The sequence below is a fragment of the Callospermophilus lateralis genome, chromosome 12, assembly GCF_048772815.1.
Source record: "Callospermophilus lateralis isolate mCalLat2 chromosome 12, mCalLat2.hap1, whole genome shotgun sequence".
NCBI classification, from domain to species: Eukaryota; Metazoa; Chordata; class Mammalia; order Rodentia; family Sciuridae; genus Callospermophilus; species Callospermophilus lateralis.
This window is the reverse complement of record NC_135316.1, coordinates 45,321,573-45,341,117: the sequence shown is the minus strand read 5'-3', so window position 1 is coordinate 45,341,117 and position 19,545 is coordinate 45,321,573. Positions and strand designations below refer to the sequence as shown.

General features: G+C 38.6%; 1 protein-coding gene across 3 annotated transcripts in view; it reads right to left on the bottom strand.

Annotated features, from left to right (window-relative positions):
• Tbc1d4 (TBC1 domain family member 4) overlaps positions 1–19,545 on the bottom strand; it is a 204,283-nt gene that overhangs the window by 77,591 nt on the left and 107,147 nt on the right. Inside the window, exon 1 of one of the 3 annotated variants that reach the window (XM_076872617.2) lies at positions 3,146–3,200. The exons of the other annotated variants lie outside the window; for them this stretch is intronic. The gene's annotated coding sequence lies outside the window, so the exon portion shown is untranslated. Of the gene's footprint in view, positions 1–3,145; positions 3,201–19,545 lie in introns of those variants that run through there. 3 annotated transcript variants of the gene reach the window in all.

Here is a 19,545-nt window from a genome sequence, read left to right as displayed (position 1 = left end):
CACCTGCAAACCCTCCAATAGTTCCCCATTTCTAAACAGTAAAAGACACAATCCTTGCAGTACCCTACATGGTCCTTAACAACCACGTATGACATACAGATTAAATCTGCACAGTCAGTAGTTACACATCTTTCATAAGACTTTAGATGGTTACTTTGCATTTGTTCACTCTCCCTGACTTTATCTCCTACTACATTTTCTTCCCACCCACTCTGCTCCAGCCACACTGGCCTCCTTGCTAGTTCTTCAACATGCTAGGCAGCTGCCTACCTAAAATTCTCTGAACACTAGGCTCCTACCCCAAATATCCACCTGACTCTAGCTCACCTTGTAAGACAGCGCCCCCATGTGTCTCCTACTCAATGCACGTGTGCACACTTGCACACACACACACACACACACAGAGAAAGAGAGAGAGAGAGAGAACTCCAGCATTTCTGGATTTTCTCCTGCTCCATTGCTCCCCACAGTGCATAACATCTTTACCATTCGGTATGGCTTCCATTGTGTTCCCATTGTTTCCCCAGAGCCTAGAATAATTTCTGGTACATATTAGGGTCTCAGTAAGTGATTGGTATCCCAAAAAAACTTTTTTAGTAATTGTTATCTTTGGAAAAAGGCAAAGATAACTTATGTTCAGGGTTGCTTCATATTCAGACATCTATGATATGTCTTTACATCTTCTAGAACCAATTTTAAAACTAGAAATTTATTTTATTTCACATAATTACTTGGGATACACTGCTAGAGCATTCAAAGTTGAAAAATTGCAAGAATTTCAGCTGGCCCATCTATTTCCTATGAAAGGATAAAGTCCTCATACAGAAGGTTCGATGACTCACCCTGAACGATTCAACATGTCTCGGGGACACAGCCAGGTGTCTGTGCTAACACCTAACTAGCAATCTTAGCCCGGTGCCATTTTCTTCTTGTCATGTACTCTAACTATCCGATGGAAACCAAAGCATGAGACAGTAAGTGAGGAGATATTCCAGGGGACTCAGCAAAGCCCTAACAGAATGATGTATTTGCCCTCATTACTCAGGTTCATAAAACACTTTTCATCTATTAACCAATGTGCTCCTAAACCTTCCAAAGAATCAGAATTATTATCTGTAGGCCTTTAAAAAAAAATCTATAGATGTTTTTATCTTATTACAACTGTTGGTATTATTTGGGTGCTGCCTGAAGAGTCATAGTCTACAAGTGAGAATGCACAAGAGGCCAGTTCCTCCTTAGTTGTGTCAAATCCTCTGAATTATTTGGTTGCCCTTTTTCCACTACTGTTATATTGATATCCCTCAAGTGAAAACCTGATTAGTTATGCCCAGGACTCCTCCCTGTGGCCACAAGACTCAACACCTAAATGCAATTCAGAAAATGACCCACTTTATATAAGCAAAGCTTATCATCTTAAATTCTGAATTGAGCCGGTAATTTAATCTTCCAATAATTTGAGGTGTTTATACCATAAAACAGATTCTAATTACCTTTACTACCTTCTCCCAGACTGTGACTAAGCTCAACTTTCAATGACTGGCTATGCAGAGACTCTAATTGAGAAAATGATCTAACAACATTCAGCTCTATTCCTGCTAATCTTTATGTGAAAGATACAGTATAAAATTTAGCATTATACAGCCCTGTCTATACACTCATCCCACACTATAAGGAAAACACTGATAATGTAAAATATCCATAATAGAAGAAAAAATTGATTATCAGAGAACTCAAAAACATATGAGGCATTACTTAAAGAATCCATGAGAAATAATGCAAGAGAAATAAAATCTCTATCAATATGTGCATATACATAGTGTTTTAAATATCAAAATTCTCTTCCAGCAGTGTTTACCACCATGTTCATCTGTACAATTATAAATATTGTTGAATTAACTTGAGTCCTTTGTGTATGTTTGTATCTTTCCAACATCTCTTTTTCCTGTACCACTACACTGTAAGCATTTAAGTGAGAAAGACTGAGCTGAGATGATTTTGTTTCTTCCTAAAGCTCTTCCATGCAACCACTAGGAAAATGGTCTGTGCTTAGAAGAACTTGAATAAATGTGATCAGCAAACAGAGGCATATGCAAAGCAGTAGACAATTACCCAGAATGCTGATGTAAGTTCTCCAGGATTGAAACAGGACTCATAAATTGTCTTGAATCATCTATTGATGATTTAAGAGATCTAGCACTCTTAAAAATGGAAAGCCATGTCTCCTCACTGTGCTCACTGTTCACCCAAAGTAGTAAGTGATGGTGTTTCCAAAATGTCTCCAAATGCTACAGAGGCCCTCGCCTACCTACTCCAACTATGTGTTCTAGTTATTCATATTCTAATTACAAATAATTCATTGCACAGACTCTGCCTAAATCCCACAGAGCCAGATGCAGATGTACAGCCAATCTAAGGCAAGGTTTTCACTCTGTGGCACCATGTAAACAACAAAAAAGACTCCACAAAACTAGGCACTAAGAGGTTTATATTCTATCTCCAGCTATACCAATCTTTTGCTCAGTACTTTTGAGAGGAGGTTTTCACTTCTGCAGACTAGAGTTTTTTTCTAGAGCAACATGAAGGAGGAATGATATAGATGGTCAAAAAGATTTCACCTAGATCCAATTCTGTATTTACTTTTACAGTAAGATAACATACATTCAAGAAAAGGAAAATTAATGTTAATTATTAAATCAGAAATGCTGGGTATTGTTTTCATGAACACACACTAACCAATTAACAAACAATAAAACAAACAGAGCTTTTTGCAAATGTCTCATGGCATTTAAAAAAAGCACAGTGCCACCTTTAGCAAGTATTTTGTCCTTACACCTTCAATGACTTCGATAAAACAGCTGAGATTCAAGTACCAAAAATCAGACATTAAAGCAATTGCTCAGACTAGACCAAAAATTTGTTGCCAGATTCCTTGATGCAAGGCTGTTGTTTCTTGTTAATATTATCATAATTAGTTACCATGCTCCCAGAGATCCACTAGTATTTTTAAAACTACATTTCACCCAATTTCAAAAGGAAACAAATTCTACAACTACCTCACACTGATGTTTTAAAGATTTACACAAACATGGGGAAAAAAATCTGGATAGCATAAAAAGCACTGAAAAAAAAAAATATATATATATACCTCTGATCAGGAAGCCACTTGAACACTGGTATCTTTCATAAACACACTGCACAGGTCAAACTGATGTCGTCCTCATTTTTAGAACTTTGACGCACTTAAGAATTCTCTTTTTATATAAGCCAACGGTAGTTTCATTGTAATTAAGTCCACATTATCACTATGCAGCCAAGAGAGAAACCGTTATTGCTTCAAAAGTTAAGTATTTCCTGAGTCTACAATCAGGAAATACACAGATTGTTCAGGACCAAAGAGCAAAAGTTTTAGCTTCCTTTAAAAAGAACCACTCTAATTTTGATGACCACTGCCTTTCTTATACTGTTTAAATAATCACAAGTGTCCAACAATTACTAATTGTGGAGATATGAGAAGACTAATCTATGATATAATGTTCTGTTTTTTTCCCTAGAGAGTTCAAATGAACTTCAGTAAATACTTTAAAATGAATACAAATATGAACATGAGAATACCATTCCTAAAATATGTTTAAACAAAAAATAGCAATTGGTCCATCTTCTACAATTGCTATGAGCGTCTTAACTGCTTGGTTCATTATTAACCTTTTTATAATAATTATAAGACTTAGTTAAGGGGGAAAAAATAAGAGGAAACAAACAAGCTGAAATAAATTCCTAATATGGATAACTAAATTATTCTCCCTCAGAGTTAGTATGGAAAAGAAATATATTTGTTTTGGAAGCAATGCATGTCTTTAGGGGAAGCATAAATTTCCTTTATGATTCTGCTTTACTTAAGAAACGATGAAGATTAGTTTGTAGAGTCTCCAGGCAACCAAGGAAGAAGCCAAAAGTACAATGGCATGAAGTAAAATTTAGCATTTTTTTAAGAAAAGACTAATTTGGTCATTTGATGTTATCATTTCTATTAGGCTTTTCAAAATCTCATTTTCCAATAATGGAGAATGATGGGAGGCTTACCCAGGTCATGAGGCAGTTCATTGTATTAAGGAAACATTTTCCCAGCCTCAGGTGCCTCGGAAGCATCATTTTTAAAGTGACACTGTCTGACCATTTCATTTTAACTTTCATCCTAAAGTACTTCAGAGATCCTTTGTATTTAATGAGTTAAGAATCTAAATTATTATTTTAAAGTTTCCACAGTAAAATGACATTTCATTTTGACTGAGAATCAAAACAAACAAGAGTAACACAGTGACTTTAATATCTCAGAATTATACAACCAAAGGTGCCCTTAAAAAAAAAAAATCACTGGTCCCCTCCTATCTTGTTTTACAGATATGGAAACAAACTGTCTACATCAAAAGTTAAACCAATGAAAAGGAAAATAATGAGATTGGGAAAGACTAAGCTATTGGGGGCCAAAGAAAGCAGAGTACAGTATCTCTGTGATTTAAACCAGAGTCCTACAAGTAGCTTTGTCTTTGATCCCTGGGCTAGGCGCCAACACAGTTCCTCTCAGCCCAGGCTTTAGTTCTTAGCCACTTTGCTCCAAACATACTAACAGCTCAGCTCTTGTCTAACTGCTTCTGCCTTGATGCCCCGACTTAGCAAAATCAGAGGCCAACATAACATGGAGTTACAGGTCCTCTGTTTAGGCTCTACTCCAGACCCATAAGTGTCTATAAAAAAACAGACCCCATTGTCCTCTCAGCCTCAGGTTTATCATCTGCAACATGGAAATCGCAATGCTTATCTCAGAGGTAAGCTGGGAAACTAGAACTAAATGTGCAAAGATGCCTAAAAACGCTGGAACAATGAAAGCATTCGATGATTAATTAAGTCTAAAACACAATTCTGATGTGCGCTGGGAAAGTGTGAAAGAAATAAGAAGCTTTTGCTAAGTAAACATCTCTGCCTCATGAAATTTAAGTGGGGGAAAGGGAGAAAAAAATAATAAATGATAAGTAAAATATCAAATATTTTAGACAGTGAAGAAATAACACAAGGAATGGAAAAAGTGAGAAGGACAGAACATTTACAGAGGAATCATTGTAACTTTAGAGAAAGGATTCTCTATAAGATGATACCCGAGGAAAATTCTAAAGTCAGCAAGGACAGGAGCCCTACAAATATCCAGGGGAGGAACATTCCAGGCAGACAGAACATCAAGGCCCTGGAACATGCTCAGGAACCTGCACAAAGCCAGTAGGCCTGGGTGCAAGGGAGGGAACAGACAACTAATGAGGCGACCGCAGGAGACATGAGAGCTGGAAATCCCATAGAGTCTTGAACAGACTTTGGCTTTTACTCTGAGTGAGACAGAAAGCCACTGGGAGGGTGCTGAGTGGAGAGATGACATGATTGAAGCTGTTTTCAAAGGATCCCTGTGAGGAAAATGGACAAGTGCCCTGGAGGAGGGTGAACCACTGGTGGCTCACACAGGAGCTACTGCCAGGGAGGTGACAGAATTTCAAAGGTACAGACAACATGATTTACTGGTGGATCTGATATGGGGTGTAGGAGAGGGGAGGAGGCCAGGACGACTTCACTGTTTTGGGCTAGAGGCATCAGGAAAATGGAACTGCAATGAAATAGGACAGGGGAAGAGTAAGGCATAAGCAAACAGGAGCTGAGTTTCTGACATGTTAATTTTGAGAAGCTTATGGACATCCAGAGAGAGATGTCACGAGGTAGTTGAATATGTGTCTGGAGCTCAGAGGAGAGACCCAGGCTGCAATAGAAAACTCTTGGCTAGAGAGGGCATTTTAGGCCATGAGATTAAAGGATTTGATCAAGAATAAGTATAGATGACAAAGAAGGGATAAGGACCGAGACAGAGAGAGCTGGGCAGAGAAAGCAGTTTTTCCAGAGACCAAGCCCAGAGGCACACGATGCTTTATAGTTTAGATGATGAAGTGATGTGAACAAAGGAAAAAAAAAAAACAGCAAGAGCCAGGGTACAACCCACTGAGCATGGTATCCTGAAGCCAGGTAAGAAAGGTTTCCAAGAGGAAGGGAGTCACCGATGTGAGAACATGGATGACTTTGCAAGAAAAAGTTGTGGTGGGGGTGGAAGGGCTGAGGGCAAAAACCTTACTGGAAATGGATTCAAAAGATGGTCTCAAGAATGAAATCCCCAAACAATAAGAACAGAGAAGCTACTATGGAAGGAGCTGGACGAACAAGTGAGGCAAGAAGGGTTCTCTCAGAGAAGGAAGAAATGACAGTTTCCAATAGAGAAGACCCCAGAGTGAACTGGAAGATCCAGACAAAGAGGGCAGGATTGCCAGGGCAATGTTCTTCAGTGGGCAAGGGAACAGACTGAACCGAGCGAAGGGTGGGGACGATTTATTGGAAAGAGAAAAGGCAGAACATAAAGAGATATGGGCCAATATTAGACTTTCTCCTCTGACTTTTAATTTCCTCTGTAAAACAGAAAGCATGCTCATGAGCTGAGATGAAGATGGGAAGAAAGAATATTGGACCATGGCATATTAAATTTAATTCAAGGCTGACTGTAGGCTAAATTGTGAGGTGAAGTTGTCTTTGGAATCCTCCAACTACTCCTTCTGAGCTCACATGGGGCCATTTGCATTTTGACCTAAGGTTTAACTACAGATCTATCTCAAGCATCTTCCATAAGCTCAGGAATCAGGCAAGATGAAGAGAAAATCTGTACCATGATATGAAAGCATACAGATAAACTGCTTTCCATGCCCAGGAAGAGACTGGGAGCTATTCTATATAAATTATATTTCTCATAAGGAATACATTTTGGAAAAAGTTTGCATGTAATTAGGCAAAAACCACTATTTTACAAACAGCACAGTTGATGATAAAGTTGTTTATCACTTGTAAAAAAATAATTCTGTATTTCTTTTCCTGGATATGGATGTGCTTTTTAAAGGTGAAATGAGAAACAAAGTCATCAAAGTGATAAAATAATACTGATTATAAATGTAATCAAGAAAGTTAATCTTTCAATTTTCAATTGTAACACAGTAGGAGCATCTAAGAAAATAGCCCTGAAATGTTATTTATTTGTCTATACTGAAACTTGGAGAACCACGTTTTTGAAACATAGCATATCCCTCTACACAACCACAAAGCACCGACATTGTGAGATCAAACTAACACCTATTTATTTAACAGGATGCTTCTTACTCATCAAATCAGTTCTATTATGTGCTTTGTTTTATTTAGTGTGTGGTGCTAGGAATCAAACCCAGACAAAAATTTAGGCAAGCACTCTACCACTGAGCTACATCCCAGGCCATCACTCTTTTTTAAAAAGTATACAGTTCAATTCTTCAGATATTAGTAATATACAGTTTTACTTTGGGACTACGGGGTGGGTGGGCTAAATATCTATGGTAAAATGATAACTGTCTTCAGACTGCTAGTCCTCTGCCAGAATCTGCCTCTGCCTTGGGGGGAATTAGGACTTCAACACCATGAATTCTGAAGGCAGACACCCCATAACAACAATGACTAATTAACTTGGGAAGATTCAATGTGTTAACCCCACTGTCACCTCTGGGGGAAGATAGAGGACCAGGTGTTAGTTCAATACCAGTTGTATTTCCTCCAACGAACACTAGAGGGCACTTTCCTACATGAACTAGTCCAGGGAAAAACAAAATTCAAAACAGTTATCATATTAATACAGAAAAAAATGCCACCTTATAAAACATTGTTATCATTGTTCACATTTTAGGTTTATAAAATTAGCTACAGGGAATGAAATCAACTGGAATTTTAGCTAATTAAACAAGTGTGGAGATAAAATTAGTAAGTTAATAAAGTTAGGCCAAAAAAATTACAACAATCAGGATGTGACATTGGATCTGTTAAGTGTTTTCAAATAGGACATAATAAATAAAGGAAAATGATGTTTTGGTCCTTTATCAGGGCATATGAAAGTATAAAGCCATCTAAACAAAATGGAAAACTGGGTGGTTAGTAAGTAGTTTCACTCCTGAGATGTCTGAACTCACAAGGAAAGAAGCCTCTGAGGAAGGCTTGGTTGTGCAATGGAATGGGCCTTGGGAAAGAGGCGAGGGAGCGAAGGCTAAGCCCAGAGGGATCTGGACACCACAAGTTCTCGCTGAGATCAGTAGATAAAGTTGTAATATTATCAGGAAACACAAATGCCACACATTTCTCAGAAACTATTTTTGTCCTGGCCCTTCCATACTACTTCAGATATTTATACCACCACAACAGATTTTTCACGTTGCAAATGAAAAGTAATACGACATTTCTTGGACATGTATTCCAAGACTTCAGTTACTTGTAAACATTACCACGAATCACTAAAGGTACGAATGTCCCCCTTCTTTGAAGAAGAAAAACCCTAATGGCATCCTACCCAAGGATAAAAACGAAAACACGATGAAATGACTCTCTACAAAAGTGGGCTTCAAGGAAGGGCAACAGAAGCAACCCGACCCTTAATCTCTGACCAGGACTGGTACCTTTCACGGATAAAGGAAGAGCCCTGTTCTCCACTGTTCATTTTGGAAGCTCTACAATGCACTGTCGCCAACCCTCATAGTAGAATTAAACTCCTGGAAACAAGAGTCATAACACAGTGCGCCTGATACAGCTGCTCCAGACAATGAGCTTCCACATACTATGATGTCTTGCAGCAAGATTGTCTCTTTGGCCCTCATTCCTTCCTCCTGTTTGGGAGTATTGTGAACATCACCTAGGAAAGTGATCACGGAAGACATCTTTGGAGCTGACATAGGCTGTTGAAAAATATCAAAGCCCTCCTCCCCTCCCCTTGTGTGATCTGGCAAAATTACACCAAGGCAAAGTGTATTCCAAGTTACCTCAAACATCGTGATCTTCCTGTTATCTTTGATTGTGGGAAATGAAAAACTTGAGGTTTTCAGAGTCTTGGAAAAGGAACATGCTCCAAAGTACCTCATGGACATCTGACTTGAAACCAGATTAACAAATACAATATGCACTGCCATAAGCAATAAACCTCTGGCTTTGAGGTCTCTGAAATGTTACCATTTCACTTGAAAGCAACCTGAAAGAGCGTACTGTATCTTCTCCCCTCAGCAAAGCTCAGCCCCGTGACACCATTACCTTTCAATGAATTGATGTTCATGATTTGCTAAGATTTTAAGTAAATCTTGGTAACTCAGTTTGCCAAAAGACATTTTTTTTACTTTTCAAATTTCATGTATGTCAAGGTCTGGGGCTGTGGCCAGTGGTAGCGCACTTGCCTGGCATGTGTGAAGCATTGGGTTCAATTCTCAGCACCACATATAAATAAATAAAAAATAAAGGTCCATCAACAACTAAAAAAAATTTTTTTTAATTTCATGTATGTCAAGCATGTTGATATTTAATTCCTTCAATCAGCTCTTTCTTTGGAAGTTTAAATTGATTTTGTGGCATTAAAATATTTTTTTCAGGATGTAATACTCTAATATCCAAAATACTTCTATATTAACATCTATATTAAAAGGATTCATGATTATAGCAATTCTCCAATATTACCATCATAATCAACAGGAACAAAGATAAAAGAAATTAGGAACATCTCTTCGGTGGTTACTAATGTTAAACTGTATGGTGTGATAAAATGGCCAGAATTCGTTTTTAATGTTCCCAAATAAGGGATTTATCTATCTTAGCTTCAATTTTTCCAAATGTCACAACTTCAAAGTCAGAAGCCAAATTCAAAGAAGATTAACAGCCCTGACTTTTTACACATGAATTGCTTCCAAGAAAGAATAAGATGATTCTAACTGAAAATCATGTTATGAATGATTTCGCTGTAATAGGCACTGGTTTATCTAAACAGTATCCACCATTACTTGGAACAAATGGTTTCAGTGAACCCTGCCAATTCATGCACCCTCCCCTGCTCCAATCTCCCCAACCCTCACAAAGTGACCACAATAAAGAGCACAAAATACAAGCTGCTCTATGACATGTACCAGCATGGGAATGTGACCCAGCCAGATCAGTCTGAGTTGTTCCCTAATATCTTTTCCCATCTGAGTCAGCCTAGTACCACAGATGGCCACATACCTTCCCCCAGAGAAAGCCAGTCTGCAGTAAGTGAAACCAAGAGGCAAAAAGAAGTCAACCCAAGAAAGGGAAAGGAGTCCTGGTGGGGTCATGTCCCTGGCTGCAGGCTGAAAGATGAACTTCTGGCCTCCTACAATTCTGGACACCACCCCAGGATCCTTTCACATGGGTGGTGTGGTTTTCACCCCTGTCTCCAAGAGTCCGACCTAGTATACAGTCTATAAGAATACACGCTAACATAGCAAACAGTATCTAAAACTGCCATCTTCATAAACAGTAGTTAAGGAATCCGTCAACATGACACATAACGGGTGGACCCCAATCATGGGGAATGGATTCAATAATTTACCTGACTGAAATCCAGAACAGCAACTGATAACACACAACAAGTTATTTCCCTCTATTTTAAAGGTACCCTAGGGCTGAGGGGCTGTTCTGGCACTTCATCATAGCCTCAGGTTATCAAAAACTCAGGTTCCTTCTTTCTTGTCTTTCTACCTTGAAGGCCTTGACCTTATGGTCCAAAATAGGGGTAATTGTATTCTAAGCATCAGAATATAAAGAAAGAATAAAGAGAAAAAAGGGGTATCCCTCGCCCCCCACAGACACACACAATAGACAATCTCTTCAAGATGGTTTCTTAAGGAGGTTGTCATACAATAAATCCACTTAGGCTCCACTGACCATTAACTGAGGAACCTCTAGCAATAAGAGTCACTTAAAAAAATGTAGTCTTGACTCTCGGTGGCCATGTGCCTAGTTTAAAATTCTATTTCAAAAGAAGAGACATCAGAAACAATTTGTATTCTTGCTATAATTGTCAGGGATGCATTAGAGAGAAGGCATCAGTCTTGGCTTTTCAACAAAGGAAAGGCAGTTTGACAAAAGTTGTTTAGTGATTGCTAATAATGAGCCTGTATGAAGTGAGGACGTAGCTGACATCAGTAAGTCAAAGTATTTCAATCATGGCATGATTCTAAAGAAAGGACTCCAGTGAAAGCTGCAAAAACGTGTATTAATAAAGAGAAGATCAGACTGGGTGCTTCAAAACTATCCCGATTGAAGAAAGGGAAACTCTATTACCAACCCTCCAAGACAGCCATGGGAGTGACTATTCCTTGTCACCCAAAATAGCAAAGCACTTCTAGTGGTAATATCAGTAAGCTACATCTATAGTCACCATGGAAATTCATAAACATTTTTTCCCAATAGAACCTGTTATTCTGGTGGTGTTTAACTTACGTTTTTATAAAGACAGCGACATGGCAATGACCTCCATGGGGAAAGGCTTGCCCAGACACATGGCCCTCAGCAACATGTCTCTCCCTTAGTACCAGAGCTGAGAAAGCTACTGGCCTATCTGCTCTGGGATGCTCAATCTCATCATAGTGCCTCCTTAATTCGGGGTAGACACAGTGCAGAAAGAACAGGGTTTCTCCTTTTACAGAGGGAAAAGACACGAAGGAAAAAATTATTTGGGGTAAAGCTTCGGTACGAGGAACTCACCTGACTAGCTCTAATTCAACTGGCTCAAGAGTCCAAAGCAAGTGTCAAGGGGTGTTTGCCAATGGCTTTAAGGTTCACAGGGGACTGAGGGACGCCTTCCTCCTCCTTGTCTTTTACATGGGTAATGCTCCATTTGGCACAAGCACTCCTACACTGGGAGGCCTCTGACCCTGAGACCCTGGGGAAGAAATGTGCCCAAACCCAGGTTCAAGGACAGGAAGAGATGGCCCCTGAGAGGAGCACAAACTATAACTGATCTTGCTTCAGTCTCTCTCAGAAGCACCCTAAGTCTCTGGCCTAGGCTACTCCCCAGTGTGAACTCAGGGTCTCTAGAGATGGCAGAAAGCCAAGTAATCACACAAGGCAGCTCCTTCTCCACTTTAATCTCTTTTTCATGGCCTCTCACCTGATGGTGGAGGGCGGGCCTCACTCAGGGAGCTACTCCATCACAGGCTGGGGTAACTTCTCAGCCTAACCTGATGATTCGGTGGCAGAGCCCTACGTGTCAATCCACCAGTATGCGAGTGAGTTGCCCCTTTCATTCTCTTTCTCTGCCTTGCAACAACCTACCCCCTGCCAATTTCCCTAGGAAAACCCCCTGTGGCTCTCATTTTAATTGCTCTGACCTGTGTCCACTGCCCCGCTACCTACTAGGCTAAATAAGGAGAGCAGAGTCAATTATCTGCTCCTTCCCTCCTCCAGATCTCAAATTTTGGGTCTGTTACAATGGCGACATCATCCCTGGCACTATGAATTAGCTTCCTTTTTACAACAACCAGGACAGAACTTTAATGGCTCTAATTATGAGTAAGATGACAAATACGGACACCAGGAAAGGCTTAAATCTTGTCCAGGGCACATGGCTCTCAAGAAAACATCCCTCCCTTAGCACAACAGCCAGAAAAGTTCTTGGCCTGTCTCCTCTGGGACACTCAACCCTGTCTACAGTGCTTTCATAATTGGGGGTAAACACAGTACAAATATAAGGGTTTCTCCATTTTCAGAAGGGAAGGACACACACACACACACACACACACACACACACACACGGACAGATTTTAGGTCTTGGGCCAATAAACGGCGACTAATCAGGCCGACACAAGCGTCTTAGTCAGACCTCAAGGAATGATCGCCAGTGGCTTCGAGGTCCACGGAAGATCAAGAGCACCCTGACCTGGTTTAGACAATGGTGGGATGCCTGGAGACGCCTCTTCCTCCTTGTCTTTTGGTGGGTAACACTCCATCTGGCACGCGGACTCATATTTCCTGGAATCCCTTTAACCCTCAAACCCTAGGGGAAAATGCCCAATATTTGCTGTACTCAAGTTTGACCCAAATACTAGTTGGAGAACAGAGAGAGATAAATCCATCTTACAGCCAGACATATAAGCAATTACCCGAACAGGCTAGAGACCAAAGCAGGGAAAAGTGTCAGGTTTAAATCCAAGCTGCTGTGAAACTTGGGTTCTAATCCCTCAGCAAGTCTCAGAAAGGGAGAGAAAAGGAAAAAACAATTGGAAAGAGCCTCCTCCGTTGAATATGAATATGGATAACATAAGAAAAAGGCCCAAAAGGAATTCAAAGCTACTATACAAGCTGAATGTTTTTAGTCTTGTTAGTTTCATTTTTTGTTTTCCTTAAAGAACTTTATAACTATTGCCTGTTAATGTTTTAAATAAGTATTTCTTCTAATAGGACAACCTAATTAAAATAAGCCATCACCTATACAGCAAACAAAATGTAAGGGTGATATGATTATTATAATAAACTGCTTCTCAGACTCCCTTTCTAGAATTTATGATTCATCACTTGCAGCCTGACAATTTGATTTTTAATTTTTAATTTGTTCTGATTAGTTTTACATGACAGTAGAATTCATTTTGACACACGGAGGACAACTTCTCACCCATCTGGCTATACATGATGTAGAATCACATCAGTCAGGTAATCATATATGCACATAGGGTAATAATGTCTGATTTATTCTACTATCACTCCTACCCCCATATCCCCTCTCCTCCCTTCATTCCTCTGTGTGTAATTCCTAGTACATCTATTCTTCCCTAGACCCCACCCCCTTATTGTGAATTACCATCCACCTATCAGAGAATATATTTGGTCTTTGGATTTGGGAGATTGACTTATTTCACCTAGCATGATAGTCTCCAGCTCCATCCATTTACCTGCAAATGCCATAATTTCTTCTTCTTTAAGGCTAAGTAATATTCCATTTTTTGGTGTATATATATATATATATACATACATATGTATGTGTGTGTGTGTATATATATATATACATATATAAAATTTCATTTATCCATTCATCTATTGAAGGGCATCTAGGTTGGTTCCACAGCTTAGCTATTGTGAACTGAGCTGCTATAAACAATAAATAAATAATGTGGCTGCATCACTGTAGAATGCTGATTTTATGTCCTTTGGGTATAAATCGAGGAGTGAGATAGCTGGGTCAAATTGTGGTTCCATTCCAAGGTTTCTGAGGAATCTCCACACTGCTTTCCATAATGGTTGCACCAATGTGCCGTCCTAGATAATCTGATTTTAATCAAGACCTGGAAAGAAGATAGTCTTCACCCAAGCAGGAAAGGACCTTACCAAGTGCTCCTTATCACCAGGATGGCTATCTGAATTGCTAAAAAGGAGAAAATTTATTACTAGGGGAGATTTTCACCTTAAAAATTTTATGTCTAAGGGTACAAAGAAAATAAAACCAAAAAGTATAAAAAGAAAAGGTGCAGGGGGGTGGGGATTTGTGAGAAATAGAAAGTCTCGTGGTTCATTTTCATCATCTAGTACTTAGCCTTACCTAGATCCAATTGTAGCCCTTCCCTTTTGCCGGCCCTAATTCTAAAATTAGCCAATCATATAGATTTAGACGTGCTGGACCAGAGGTGAATTCACGAGAAAAACTGAGCTCAGAAGAGACAAGAGTTTTTTGTTTGTTTGTTTGTTTTGTTTTGTTGTTGTTGTTTTTCCTAAAAACAAATAGAAAAGACAACTGAGCTCAGCTTTTCTCGTGAATTCACCTCGGATCCAATGCGTCTAAATTAATAGATTTTTTTCCAATTGGCTGGAATAATATAATGTAAATAATATAATATAATGTAATTATATTATACTATATTATAATGTAATTATATTATATTATACTATATTATAACCCCAAACTCCTTGAATCAGAGTGAAGGTCAGTGCTGTATTAGGTTAGAGAAACACACAGGTGGACTGCCTGCCCAGGCATACCTGATGGCCAGGTTCTGGTAGCGCATCCTTCTGCCAAAAGTAAAGGTTTGCCTTGCCCACCCGCTTTTGCAAGAGTTTGCTTTCTTGAAGCACCTATTATTTCTAACAATTTCACCATCTTACAGCTACATGTGCAAGAACAGTGGCCCAAACTGGTTCAAGGGCAGAGGGGGAAAAGTGTTACTTTCAAATTCAGGCCTCTGTGGGACATAAACAGCTCTTTTATCATCTTATATTCTAGAATTTGGCCCCCTCAGTAACTTCCTCCCCAAAGGCTAGAGGAAGGGGGATACAGAGGAAAGGGATCTGGAGAGGCTGACTGCACTAGACCTAGACCTCTGAGGATGCTTAAGAGATCCACATCACCCCACATCACAGGGACTCAGCTTCAGGAGCACAGGACAGGCCTAGGAATGTCAAGGACACTCCCGATTCCCATGGCGTTTTCTCTTCTTTCTAAATGAGCACAGGGTAGAAAAATGGAAAGATCCCATATGTCCACATTTTTTTCTTAAAAATCTTTTCCCGAAGACTTCAGGTTTTGAGAACACCCACACCAAAAAAAAAAAAAAACAGTATGTAAGCATTCGATTATGTAACATCATGTCTAAATTTATCACAAATATCCTCTATAAATTACTCTGTAATAAAGAAAATGAAGGCTCACAGAAACTAAATGACTAGTTCAAAGTCATATATCTAAATTAGTACTTGACTTACACAAATGTGAACTTTTATACATACATGGCTTTTTAAATACACCTATGTTAGGAGGCGAATCTCCAGTGTTCAATGAAATCAACATCCTCAATGCCAAGCATTACCACAATATATCAGAGTATATTCATTTTTGCAAGTGTTTAAAGTCTGCCAACTTTAACTGTTTAAAGTCTGTCATCTTAAGGAATATGACATCGAAAAGATGTCTGTTTTTTTTCACCATTTATACTCCATGTCTGCCACAATGTCTAACATGAGTTGAGTACTCAATGAATATTTGATAACCGAAATAAATGTTTTAGGCTGTGATTCAACAATATCTTATATAATATGAATCTCATGTGCTACAATATGTATTTGACTTACATCTATTACAAACATAGACCCACCAACATGTTGAGCAAAGAGTAAACACTCTTATTAAACATATTTGATGGTTAATCGGGGCTAGTATTGCGGCTCAGTGGTAGAGTGCTCGCCTAGCATGCATGAGGCACTGGGTTCGATCCTCAGCACCACATAAATGTAAAATGAAAACATTGTGTCCACCTAAAACTTAAGAATAAATATTTTTTTAAAAAAGATATTTAATGGTTAATTGATGCAGAATTCCTTACAGTCTTACAGAGTCTTATTCAGAAAATAATTCATCAGCTTCAAAGAGTGCCCTTTTAGCCTCCTGGGTCAACCAAAACTCCTACTTTCCGCTGATCTAATCAACTAAATAATACATTATCATTGCTGGTAAAATTAAGATATGCAAATGAATGCTAATGTTTAGGTATATCACTGTTGTTCATCTCACACTTCTAATAAAAGGCAGACACTTTTTAATCTGAAATGTCTGTCTCTAAAATACTACTGAGCTTGATAAGGATTATCCTTAAGGAATATAACACTAAATTTATAAACAATCAACTCCCAATTTTCTTCCCTCCACCTCCTCAGCATTTTCTATTCCCACACTTTATCTATTTCCTATGAAGAAGGGAAATAGCAATGAAACTCACGTCTCATTATTCTATACCTAGGTTTCCACAAGTCATGTCGTATGGGAGTCCTACCAAAATAAACCTAAGGTAGGCTTCAAAATTCCCAGTGTTTTGCCACTGGGAGAGTTTTCATCATCCCAATGGATGGAAGAGAACATCTGTTCTAGAAAGAGGTCCTTCCTACCCCTTTTCTTTTACACCCAAATGCCCCCTGTGTAACATCCACTCTGCCCAATTATGATTGGGTCACAAATTTTACAGTTAAGACATAGCCATGTTCCATTCCCAGCTTGATCACTAACTACGGACATAATTGTAGGCACACTTTATGACCTCTCTTGAGTATCACCATCTATAAAATAGAGAGAAACTTTTAGAATAGGGATCTCTTGAGCATTTTTGTAGTTGGAATTGGTCTTGGTTGGCATTCCTGCCTCCAATCTCTCTCCCTCCCCTTGATTATTCATTGCACTCTAAATGATCCAGTCAGATAAACCAGCCTAAGTAAAAATATGTATGCTCTCATTCTCCTTATAAATTTTTTCACAATAAATTTATTCAATGATTACACAGTGTCGATTAAATTGATTTACCCTGGTCTGCTTACTGCTTCATGTACACGGCCCATACTTTACTCTCTACACCTTTGCATATTTGAAGTTCTGCCTATGAAAGCTTTTTTCTCTGTTCTTCCCCAGAGCTGGAGATTGGACGCAGGACCTTGCACGGGCGAGGCAAGGCACTCTACCAATGAACTATTACCTCAAACCAAAAAGCTTTCTCTCCAATTTTTTTAAAACTACATAATCCAATATGGTGACTTCTAGAGACTGGTAGAGAGATGAGCTCAGTTTGTCTATAGTAGGAATTTTTATATTTTAATTGACTTTAGTTAATTTATATTTATATTTAGAAACATGCCTTATTCAGTTATTAGAAAACAAAAATGTTAGCGGCACAAAAATATGATGGGAAGAAACAGTGCATATTAATATTATCTTTCAACTGTTGAGCTTTACAAACTTTACATATAGATCAAGTATTTTCCAATGCAAATTTAGTTTCAGAATTGAGATATACTGAGTACAAGTAAAATACATGGCAGATTTCAAGGAGTTAATACAAAGAATATTAAATATTTCAGTGATTTTTTTAATACTGATTATATGCTGAAACTACAACATTCTAGATAAGCTGGGTTCAAAGAATACTATTAAAATTAATTTTGCCTGCTTCTTTTAATGTAGTTACATCTGTGCCTCACATTATATTTAGCTGGACAGCACAGCATTAGAATTCTATTTCAATAAATCCTTCATTGTCAAGTTAGATGTCACAAAGTCTATTGAAACCCTACCCTGAATTCTTTAAGTAGAAGTGATACCACTCCCTATCTCATCCACAGCCTTCAGTAAGCACTCAATAAATAGCTAAAATATTTTATTTTTATCCTCATGGGACTTCAGACATTTGAACTTGTACATAATCTATTTCTTCCTGTGTTCCTCCTACAAGATTCTAGATTCATGGATTAGTATCCTTTCACCTCACAACTTCATTTACCTGAAACTTCTGGAACCAGAGGTGCTTTGGATCTTGGACTTTTTTCAGATTAGGGAATATTCACATATACCTAATGAGATATTTGAAATGGGACCCAAGTCTAAACAAGAAATCCATTTGTTTCATGTACACAGAGCCTGAGGTAATTTAGACAATATATTTAGGGCATTTATGTTTTGACTCTGACCAGTCACTGAGGTTAGGTGTAGAATTTTCCACTTGTGGTGTCATGTTGCACTCAGCGAGTTTTGGATTTTGGAGCATCTCAGATTTCATACTAGGGATGTTCAACCTGAATGTATTTCCTAGGCACATCAACTGTTGGCTTCCTAAGCCATTCTTTCTCATTACTTGCTCTCCAACTTTCAACCCATTTCTAAACTTATCTCTAGTGACCATACACACTCCTTTTGGGATCCCTTGCAGCAATGCATCCAATCATCCTACCAGTAACACACCAATTTTTCAAAACTTCTACTTCAATTTGGGAACATGAAAAGATGATGGAAAATAACAGTTTTAGAAAATTCCACTGCAAAAAATAATAACATGAGCCCAAAGATTTGAAAATTCAATGCCAATAAAAGATTTGTTTACCCGGATACCAGTTGAACAGTCTGTGTATGCTTAACCTACAAGTTTGGGGGATGACTCAGTAAAAAATAATTTGGTAGAGATAAATTCCTCATCATCTCTGAAATAAACAAAAGTCATTCTTACATTTTAAAAGAGTTCAGTTGTGGTTAAAAGAAAAAAAATCCTGAGAAATTTTCTAGAAACCTCCTTGCCTTCAGTAAATATTCCTAAAATTTTCAGCAATATACAAATACTGGAAAAATGACATTTCAACAATAGATAAATACTAGATAAAACACATATGCTCCCTTTTAGACTAGTGAATAGAATGTGAAGAACATAAAACATCACAAACAAATCTTCTGTGCACACCGCCTCTAAGGCATATCAGCAGGTGATAAGATGTCCTCAGAGAACAGGAACAGCTGGTAAGAACAAAGCGTTCCCTGCTCTTCAGCCTGGGAGGCCCTTCTGCCCACATGCCCCTCAGGAAAACTTCCCTTCCTGGTCCTTTTCAACTGGTGCCCAACCATGTCACAGCAACATGATCCCCCACTGTGCCCAGGGCTTCCCCATCAAAGCACTTATCCAGCTATATTTAGTCACTCAGTGACACGTTTCTCCCACAGATGTGTCTCTTCCTCTTTGTCTAGTGTATGGCGAGCACTAAATAGATCTTTGCAAAATGAATGAACAAATGAACGGACAGAGAATCAAGGCGAAAACAGTGATTGTGGTCACCCTCTTGTCTGAACCTAGAGCGTTTTTTTTACATGAGAAAATAGAACTAATCAAATAAAGTGCC